General features: G+C 45.9%; 1 pseudogene; it reads left to right on the top strand.

The window, feature by feature from the left end:
* The window catches only part of LOC111960845 (dynamin-1-like), a 78,997-nt pseudogene that overhangs the window by 12,119 nt on the left and 56,288 nt on the right, over positions 1-10,590 (top strand).

Below are 10,590 nucleotides of genomic sequence, written 5' to 3'. Positions count from 1 at the left end.
TACAGTTGATGAAGGGTGGGCCTAGTTCTACAGTTGATGAAGGGTGGGCCTAGTTCTACAGTTGGCTATGCTTTGTGTACAATATTGTTTTTAGGATAGCTGATAGAAGCAGTTGTATAATTTTTTGTTGATTGTGAAATAATTCTGGTGTGATTAGCAAAAAAAAAGATGGGGGGGATAGAAACTAGGGAATGAGGTGAGAGCAAGAGTGTGAGGAAAGAGAGAGAGAGAGAGTAGCTGCATGAGCTGCCCTGACTGACGCTGCTCAAAGAGATTAACTCTATTCTGTGAGTCTACACTGCAGCTCACCAACATGCCCTCTCATTGGCTCCCACTCCTGCTTTAATCTGGGCGCCCACCATCGGCCAAGAATGAACCGTTTCATCACTACAATGACTGTACTCTGGAGGTGTACAAGTCGACAAAAACAACGAATCTCAGCCACTAAGGCTGTTGCCTGGGAGATGCAATTGCTTTTCCTAGTTATCTTATTCATCATAGCGTGACTGCAATTGCTGCACACAGTGGATCAGGATTAGATGACATTTTATAGTCTGTTGTAAATTTAAAACTGAGGATTGCAATTATTAGACCATGCCTAATACAGTGTCAGTAATGGCACGAGGTCCACAGACCTGGTCATTTAAAGCACTATGGCATTCTAATGTTTTTCACCCAGTTGGCTCAGTATGTTGGAGCATGGTGTTTGTAACAGTAAAGTTGTGGGTTCAAGTCCCACCGGGACCATGTGCTCTGAATATGTGTTTACACTAGGTCAGTTTAGATACATGTATGTTATGTTGTTATGAAGTTGTTATGTCAATCAATGAGAGGGAAACCAATGGAGTGGAAATGGTCTGACGGCTATTGGAAGAAAATGCACCATTGCTCTTTTGCTATTCCTCTCAAAGACTCTGGCTAAGAAGCTGAAAGTCAGAGAATAACATAGTCCTCTCAGGGTTTCCGCTAAGCAAGACATAGTATGTTCACATGTGCATGCATGCTTTGGAATGTGTGTGTGTGTGTGTGTGTGCACAGTAAATATGTGTAAGTCAATGATGCTCTGCTGCAGCTGCCTGGCACGTTGCCAGTGCTGGACAGGTTTGTTGACCGTGTTTGTGTGTACGAATGTGTGAGAATTGAGAGTGTATGGCAGAGAGTGATTGCACTGTAAGGTGTGCCCAAACAAGGCTGGGTAGACAAGGTAAAGTGCTGTAGCTATGTGACATTCTGCTATCTCAATTTCTTTCGCTCTCACTCTATAACTCCCTCTGTGTCTCTCCTTGTTTATTTCTCTCTCTTTGTTTCACTGTCTTGTCATGTGCCTCTGTCTGTTTCTCTCTCCATCTGCATCTCTCCCTCCCTCTCTCCGTCTCCTGCCTGTCTCTCATTTCTCTCTCTCTACCCCCTCCCTCTATCTCCCCTGCTTGTCTCTCATTCCTCTCTCTCTACCCCCTCCCTCTATCTCCCCTGCTTGTCTCTCTCACTCTCTATTCCTCTCCTTAGTCTGTGTTGTTGCTCTGTCTGGAGAGGTTTGTGTCCTCCTGGTTTGTTGCCACGTGAATGGGCGTATGTGACAGGCACTGTCTCTCAGCAGGGGAAAAGGGAGGAGGGGTGGAAGGGGGATGGGGAGGATGAGGGGGAGGGATGGGTCTCCCAGTTGGATGGGTGACTGTCCATCATCACAGCTGCCCACAGGTGACTGGGGAGAGGAGAGGAGGGGATGGTCGAGGGTGGAGGAGAGATGCAGGCTGGGGTGGGGTGGGGTGTGGGATAGGACGATGGAATGAGTCATGGACTGTCCATCATCACAGCTGCCCACAGGTGACTGGGAGAGGAGAGGAGAGGAGTGGTTATGGGGACGAGGGGTGGAGGAGAGATGCAGGCTGGGGTGGGGTGGGGTGTGGGATAGGACGATGGAATGAGTCATGCGCATTGTTCACTCACTCCTCGACTGGATTTTCCCCTGCAGTCACATGACAGGCTCTTCATGTGGTGAATTATTTTCAGCATTGCGACATGATGTTGTGTGCATGGGTACTATATGTACATGCATCCATCCGTTCTTGCTCACTTGCGCAAGTATGTAGCATGTACAGTATGATGTGTGTGGTGGATACCCCAGGCACCATGCCTTGCCTTGAGTCATCCCTCCAGCCATAGCAGTGATGAATGGTGTTTGGGATAGAGAGGGAGATGTAGTGGTGTGGTAGCCTGGTTGGCAGTCTGTTTAGCTTTTCTTTGTGCTTTGGCACATGATATGGAGTACAAAGAGTGGAATGTTAGCTAAAGAGACTGGAAACCAGGCTAGTGGTGTGGTATGTGTGACAGGGTCTGGTTGGTTCGTGCCGGCTGCGCCTATCTGGCCAGTCCATATGGTGGCGTTTTTGGGGAAGGCGGAGTGGAGAAGGGGGAGAGGAGACCTGCAGTTTGGGCCATCTGTCCCATACAAGGTGTTACTAGAGGAGAGGAAGGTGCAGAGAGAGCCAGGCTCAACAGGAGAGAGACAGCACACAGGAAATTGATTTTACACAGTAGGAAATAGAACTGTTTTTGACTAGACAGTGCTGCCAATGCTTTATCTGTTAATCTCTGTTCAGGTAGTGATATGAAATAGATAATATCATTAAATGATTGTAATGACATAGGTTAGGTGTGTGTGTGAACAGTCAGTAGCAGCCTACACACTCACAGCTTACAGGACATCATGAGATTCTATCCGAGTGCATGTCCCTACTAGACCCCTGTTGTTGATCCAAATGTGTAAGTGAATTAGCTAAGACTAGTGTGAGGTCAGCTGGTAATGTAGCAGTATACATGGAAACACCACCACCAGAGGAACTACTGTTGTTACGTAATATAGTGTTCTCAGAATCATCCAGAAGAAAACACAGATACAATGTTCTGAGACACACAGATGCATGCATGCACGCACGCACGCACACACACACACACACACACACACACACACACACCTGTCTCTTATACACATCTAGATGTGTATAAGAGACAGCACACACACACACACACACACACACACACACACACACACACACTCAGCCACTTCGGGACCACATTGTGTATCATACTATGTGCATATTTCCAGTTTCACAGGTAGCTGGAGGCAGATGAAGAGACACTCATATATCTCTCTTTTTCTCTCTGCCTCTTTCTGGGCAATTGTCTGTGCTTTTGCATGTTGGAGAGTCCAAACTTAACAAGACGGGTCAATGGAGGCCAACAGTCAACAACTCTCTGAGAGCTCTGTTGTAACGAACCTCTGAAACAATAGAGCTCTAAAATCTAAAGCACACTAAAAGACTGACAAAAGATTCCCTTCAAAACAACCAAGAGCTCTTTGATCAGAGATGGCCAAAGGCACTTCAGACTGCCTGTCTTAACATTCCATCTGTGTGGATACAAACACTGTAAGCTAAATTAGCCTAAATGTGTGGATGTGTAAAGCCACCAGATCATCCAGAATTAGTCAATCTAATTCATTAGCTCATAGAAACTGGGACTGCAAGACAAATTCAAGGTGAAAATCAACATACTGTCATTGCAGCAGTCTGGGTAAGACTAATCAAATCCAATCAAATTGTATTTGTCACATGCGCCGAATACAACAGGTTTTTACCGTGAAATGCTTTCTTACAAGCCCTTAATCAACAATGCAGTTCAAGAAATAGAGTTGATAAAATATTTACTAAATAAACAAAATAAAAAAAATCTAATCAATCAAGAAGTAACACAAGAAATGTACATAACAATAACGAGGTTATATACATCGAGTCTGAGGACCCATGCCAAATCTTTTCAGTCTCCTGAGTGGGAAAAGGTGTCGTCGTGCCCTCTTCACAACTGTCTTGATGTGTTTGGACCATGATAGTTTGTTGGTGATGTGGACCAAGGAACTTGAAACTCTCGACCCGCTCCACTTCAGTTTCGACGATGTTAATGGGGGCCTGTTTGGCCCTCCTTTTCCTATAGTTCACGATCAGCTCCTTTATCTTGCTCACATTGAGAGGGAGAGGTTGTTGTCCTGGCACCACACTGCCAGGTCTCCCACTTAAATAGAGTGGCTGTTTCAGTAAATGACTCTTGGCTTATGGTCTGTGGTGCTTTTCAGAACCTTCTTTCTATTCCAGCTGGCAGTCTCTGTCTGGGATGTGATGCAAAAAGCTCTTTCTGAGAGTAGCCCACTTAAACACCTGTGTGAGGCCTGAACAGGCAGGGCCTGATAGGCACTGGGCCAGGAGAGAGAGAGAGAGATGGAGAGAAAAAGAGAAAGCACAGTAAGGTGGAGGAAGAGAGAGAAACAGAAGGCATATGCTCAAGGAGAAGATGATAGAGAGGGAGAGAATGATTAAGAGGGAGAGAAAGAGAGAGAGCAAAGAAAAGAAGGCACAGCGAGAGACGAGAGAGAGAGAGCTCTGCTGTAGCTGCAGCACAGCTGAGGAGCACTCTTTTCCTCAGCTCCATTGTCAGATGGGAATGAATGTAGTCAGTGCCGTGCCAGTCAGCCCCTGGCGTTTGTCAGCTCTGCCTGCTCTAAGGGAGAAATCACTGGAGAATTCACACTATAATTGTAGGGCTTTGTTCAACAAGGGCAAACGAACGGTCTTACCGTTTCCACACGCAAGCTAAAGCCAATACCCTGAGAGCCCACCCTTATCATGTGACAGTGGTGCTTCAGCAAGCAGAGAACAGCACTTTACATTCTGCTAGGTGTTCACCAATATCATAGACAAAGAGTGTGTGAAAAATGTTAAGAATGACACATCTTCGGACGGATATTCCACACAAAATGATTCATTCGCCATTCCTTCTCCATTGCATGGAGTGGTAAGAGAGATGAAACATTTCTTCATTGGGGTTTTCTGTAGTCTATTTCTGTCCTCTAGGACAAATTCCGTGTTAGCTTACATCTTTAAAAGATTCAAAGGCTCTCAGAAGACATTCTTCACACATTAGTATTGCAGACTCCCTCTGAAGCTCTTATCAACGTGGTTTATCAGCACGGATTCATCTTCCTTAAAATAATTAGCAGCTCAATTAGCAGCTCTGGCGCAGAAAAATAAGGAGAGAAATAGCGATCATGAGATAGAGTGATAGTAGTGTATCCTCAGAATATTTTCCCCCAATACCCTTTGCATGTTCTCATTGCTTAGTATCCATGAAGCTTCTTATATTGTAGCTCTGTCTATTGTTCCACTCAAGATCCCGCTGAGCAGAGATGGGTGAGCATTTGTCATGATTCAGTGTTGTGCCCACACACTGTCACACATGTACATTTGTCATTGCCTGTAACATTTTATTTTCATGACTTTGCTAGTCTGTGTCATCCATTATAATCAAAACATGCTTCCTCTTCATGCCCTCATCTGACTCATTGGTCAGGGCCCATATTCATAAAGCGTAGAGGAGAATTGCTGATTTAGAATCAGTTTAGCCTTTTAGATCATAATGAGTAAGATTCCATGGACAGGGGAGGGGCGTGGGGCTGATCCTAGATCAGCGTTCCTACTCTGAGATGCTTTATGAACACAGGCCCAGGTGTTTCCATAACCATGGTTGTTTTCTTACGGCTCTCTCCTCCTGTGTGTTATAGGGATTTCCTTCCCCGTGGCTCTGGCATCGTCACCCGCCGTCCCTTGGTCCTGCAGCTGATCAACTGTCCCACAGGTAAACTCTTCTCCGTTCCCCTCTCTGTCCCACAGGTAAAGCCTTCCCCCATCCCTCCCTTCGATCAGAGGCACCTACTGATGCCAGTGGCTTGGTAGGTTTGTTATGGTAACTCTTCATTAAGCAGAGAATATCTAATAAGCAAGCTTTCAATAACAAGCTTAAGCACCATGCAAAATAGGACAAATCATTTGTCCTCATTTACATTTAATCCAGTCTTATGTAACCAGTTCAGAATGTGCCTTTTGGAACAGATGTATTGCATTTATTCTATAGTACAAAATATCAATACCATCTAAGGTTTATGAAGACCAAACTGTCTCAGACCCTGAATGCTCAAATAATGTATAGCCTGCCCAAAGTCATTCATAATAATATACTTTATTTCTAAAGTGCATTTCTCACACCCCAAAAAATGAAAACAATGAATATTCTATTCATATAATAATAATTCATATTCTGTATTACCAAAAGGCCAAAATGAGCTTCTTCTTATATTCCAGTCAAGACAAGGTCTGTGGCTGTCTCACAGTTTTATCAATAGTGCCATCTAGGTTTGTTACATTTCCCTCCAAACTGAGAGTGATGAAAAGTGAAGAAATAACAGAACAGCTCATTTCAATTCAAGTTGCCAAAAATGGTTTCCTGTATTTGTCATTATTACGTCCCGGCTGTCTTCTTATATGATCTTGTCATCCTCACTTGTCCTCTCCTTTCCTTTCCTCACCTCTGTTCTATCCCCCTCTCTTTCTGCAGAATATGCTGAGTTCCTTCACTGTAAGGGGAAGAAGTTTACAGACTTCGACGAGGTTCGGGGGGAGATCGAGGCAGAGACGGACCGCATCACTGGGCAGAATAAGGGCATCTCCCCTGTGCCAATCAACCTCAGGGTCTACTCCCCACATGGTGAGGTCACAGAACTACCACACTCATAAGATGTTGATCATAGGAAAGACTAGTATAATTCTATACACAGAATTTTGTGAATCAAGTTTCCCTATTATTCAAAACTGGCAACCAAGTTTGATTGTATTGCCAGGACCTAAAGTGAGTTTCAATCAGTTACTATTCATGATATAATATAGTCATTTATTTTTCAGGGTTAGCATTATTCATCAGTTCTGATATCATATTTAGAAATCTTTCTCTGTCGCCACCTCTCACCCCTCTACCCTCTCCTAACTCTCTTCCTCTCCCCTCCTCCCTCTCCCCTCTACCCTCTCCATACTCTCTTCACCCTCCTCTCTCACCTCCCTTCACCCCTCTCTCCCCTCTCCCTTCACAAATCTCTCCCCTCTCCCTTCACCCTTCTCCCCTCCCTCTCTTCTCCCTTCATCTCACCCCTCTCTCCTTCCCTCTTTACACCCCCTCTCTACACACTCTCTTTTTTAGGGTTCTTGTATTGATAGAACACCACCAATATATGAATCTGCCCGACTAGATCTCTTCACACGCAGAATAGACGTCGTCTTCATCCCTCTCTCTCTCCCCTCCATCGTCTTCTTCTCATATATAACGTCAACTTTTCAAAGTGTTTGGTTACTTGTCTGTTTCATTCCAAGGATAAGGCATTAACCCTCTGGAATGGTAGTACACTGGTAGGGTTTAAGGTTAGGAATTGAGATCTGAATGGTTAAGGTAAGGGTTCAGGTTAAGGAATAACTCTGAATGGTTAAGAAGGTGAAGGGCCTTTCAGGCTCTTAGGGATGTGACTTAGCTCCTGAGGTGGATGATCGCAGTGGAGGTCCGCATGTTTCGGTTAGGAGGGAGATATCCTTATGAGAAGTGACAGGGTTACATATGAGGGCAGATCAGTAGACAGGTTCAGTAAGGTGTGACGAAGGACATTGGACTGGGGTGTTTTCGCCTGGTCCTAATCTGATCTCGGAAAAAATAATCTCAGATGACCCATAAGCGTTGTCTCAAATGAAAATGTGTCGCCCAGTTGGGTTGATTGACTCAGCTAGGGTTAATTGTGTTGATATATATCTTGGGTAGACCTTACCCTGGTCTCGTCCAGTACTTGCTCTTTAGTTTCCCGCTCTCTCACCATGCATAATTGGTGACAGAGCAGTCAGTCTAGGTAACAGGAGCAATCCATTTACACCACATAATTACCCATTGCGATAACGGGCTGGCCAACAAATTTGTTAAAAACTGTATATATTGCTGTCGTATGTGTGTGTGTAGTGTGTGTGTGTTGTTTGTGTGTGTGTGTTTGTTGTCGTGTTGTGGGTTGTGTGTATAGTGCTGTAGATGTGTGTGCTGTGTGGTGTGCGCTGTGCGGTCGTGTGCTGCCCATGTGCACGGTCTGGATATTTCGGGGGTGACTCTGAGGTGTAACAGCAGGGAGGTCAGAGGACGAATTGCGTGTTTATATACCCACACTGGATCGAATGGACTTAGGGGACTGATGCCCTTGACGTGGAATCTCTGAGTAAAGTTGGCCTGCAAACTCACCACTTTCCCTTGCGAAGGAGTGTGAGCAGGTTACAACTCAGCCACAGGCACACACACCCAAAACCACACACACACATCTATCATTCGACATTCACACACAGGCAAACTCATCGACATGATACAACCACTTCACTATCACACACACACTAGCTGGCATCACCCACAGCTCTCACGGCACCTGATTGCACCTTTCCTGGTGGTCCCAGTCCTGACTGGATAGCAAACCACTTTCCTGGTGGGTTCCAGTCTGCCTGGAGCACCACACACACAACACACACACACACAGCACACACACACACACACACACACTGACACACACACACAACACACATCTCATTGCTGTTCTCTAGTGGTTATCTAGTTAATGATAAATAAGCGTTGGATTATACAGCGCCTTCAATCAAACCCAAGGAAACTGTACAGCAAGGATTATGACGGATAAAAGTATATAATCAAAATAAATAAAAGCTACTTAGCTCAAGATAGAAGCTGACTAAGGGCTGAGGTAAGCTGAGGGAAAAGCCAGACTGAACGGTGGGTTTTTAGTGGTTTTTGAAGATGGTGATTGAGTCAGTCAGAGTTGTGGGTGGCTGGGGGAGAGAGGTCCAGAGTTTGGGCAGCGGTGCTGAAAGCCCGGTCCCCCATGGTACAGAGTTTTGTTTGGGGATGATGAGTAGTCCAGAGTCAGAGAAGAGGAGACAGCGGGAAGAGGGTGTGTATGTGGAGGAGGTCGGAGAGGTATGAAGGGGCCAGGCCATGGAGGGCCTTGTAGGTGAGGAGTAGGATCTTGATAGGTAATGTGGATTTGACTGGGAGCCAGTGAAGTGGTGCAGAGTGGGGTGATGTGTTCCCAGGTTTGGTGCATGTGAGAACCCTGGCAGTGAAGGTGGTGCAGAGTGGGGTGATGTGTTCCCAGGGTTTGGTGCATGTGAGAACCCTGGCAGTGAAGGTGGTGCAGAGTGGGGTGATGTGTTCCCAGGGTTTGGTGCAGTGAGAACCCTGGCAGTGAAGGTGGTGCAGAGTGGGGTGATGTGTTCCCAGGGTTTGGTGCATGTGAGAACCCTGGCAGTGAAGGTGGTGCAGAGTGGGGTGATGTGTTCTCAGGGTTTGTTGCAGTGTAACCTGGCAGTGAAGGTGGTGCAGAGTGGGGGTGATGTGTTTCCCAGGGTTTGGTGCATGTGAGAACCCTGGCAGTGAAGGTGGTGCAGAGTGGGGGTGATGTGTTCCAGGGTTTGGTGCATGTGAGAACCCTGGCAGTGAAGGTGGTGCAGAGTGGGGGTGATGTGTTCCCAGGGTTTGGTGGCATGTGAGAACCCTGGCAGTGAAGGTGGTGCAGAGTGGGGGTGATGTGTTCCCAGGGTTTGGTGCATGTGAGAACCCTGGCAGTGGAGTTCTAGACGTATTGAAGCCTATCCATGGCTTTGCCGGGCACCCCAAATAGGACTCCAGTTGTGTTGCCCACTGCAGCAACCAGTGTTACAACCGCTCACAACTCTACAGAGAGAAATGTGGACAGTAGGAGGATGTAGAGAAACAGAGGTGGGGCGCGATGGAGATGGGGAAAAGAGTGACAGAGAAAATAAGAATGAAGGAAAGAGAGAGGGAGATGGAGGCGGACAAAAATAACATCTTGATTTTAGTGACACATCTGGAAAAAACGTCTGTTCGTTTATTTTCTGTGCAATAAAATATATTTGTGGGAAACTCTCTAATGCAATTAGGTGACAACCCGTTTTTCTACTGGTGCTTGGTTAGAACCCAGGCATGTAGTTCTGTGGCTGTCTTCTCTGTTTCTGTCACTCTCTCGTGTCGGAAGACCTCACATGTTAAACCACTAGCATATTTACAAGGCTACTGGCGTTCAGTCCAAAAGGTAATAAGGCAGGATATCTTGTTTAACAGAGAACTGCACGAGAAAAATGAACTAAATTGGGATATGTGATCCCTGTTACCTTGTGGCTGCCTTGCCCCCCTCCCCCAATAACTATCCCACGATAGGGAAGTGGAAGCTAAAAGTTACCCCCCACCCCTTCAGCCCACTACCCCAGTGTGGTAAAACAACAAAGACAAACAAACAAGAAAAACCCACACACAAAAAAACTATATATTAACAAACTTCTTTCTTTTCTTTTCTTTCTTTCTCTCCACAAAACAACATTTAGCCAATCTTCGCATCCTGATCTGTCCAGTATTAGCTGACCTCTCTCCCTGCCCCAGGTTACATTGGTGTGGTGAACAGGAGTCAGAAGGACATTGATGGGAAGAAGGACATTACAGCGGCCATGGCTGCAGAGAGAAAGTTCTTCCTGACCCACCCTGGATACAGACACCTGGCTGAACGCATGGGCACCCCCTACCTACAGAAAACACTCAACCAGGTTAGTCCCCTACCTACAGAAAACACTCAACCAGGTTAGTCCCCTACCTACAGAAAACACTCAACCA

The sequence above is a fragment of the Salvelinus sp. IW2-2015 genome, linkage group LG4q.1:29 (genome assembly GCF_002910315.2).
Source record: "Salvelinus sp. IW2-2015 linkage group LG4q.1:29, ASM291031v2, whole genome shotgun sequence".
Lineage (NCBI taxonomy): Eukaryota > Metazoa > Chordata > Actinopteri > Salmoniformes > Salmonidae > Salvelinus > Salvelinus sp. IW2-2015.
This window is presented reverse-complemented; position numbering and strand designations above follow the sequence as displayed.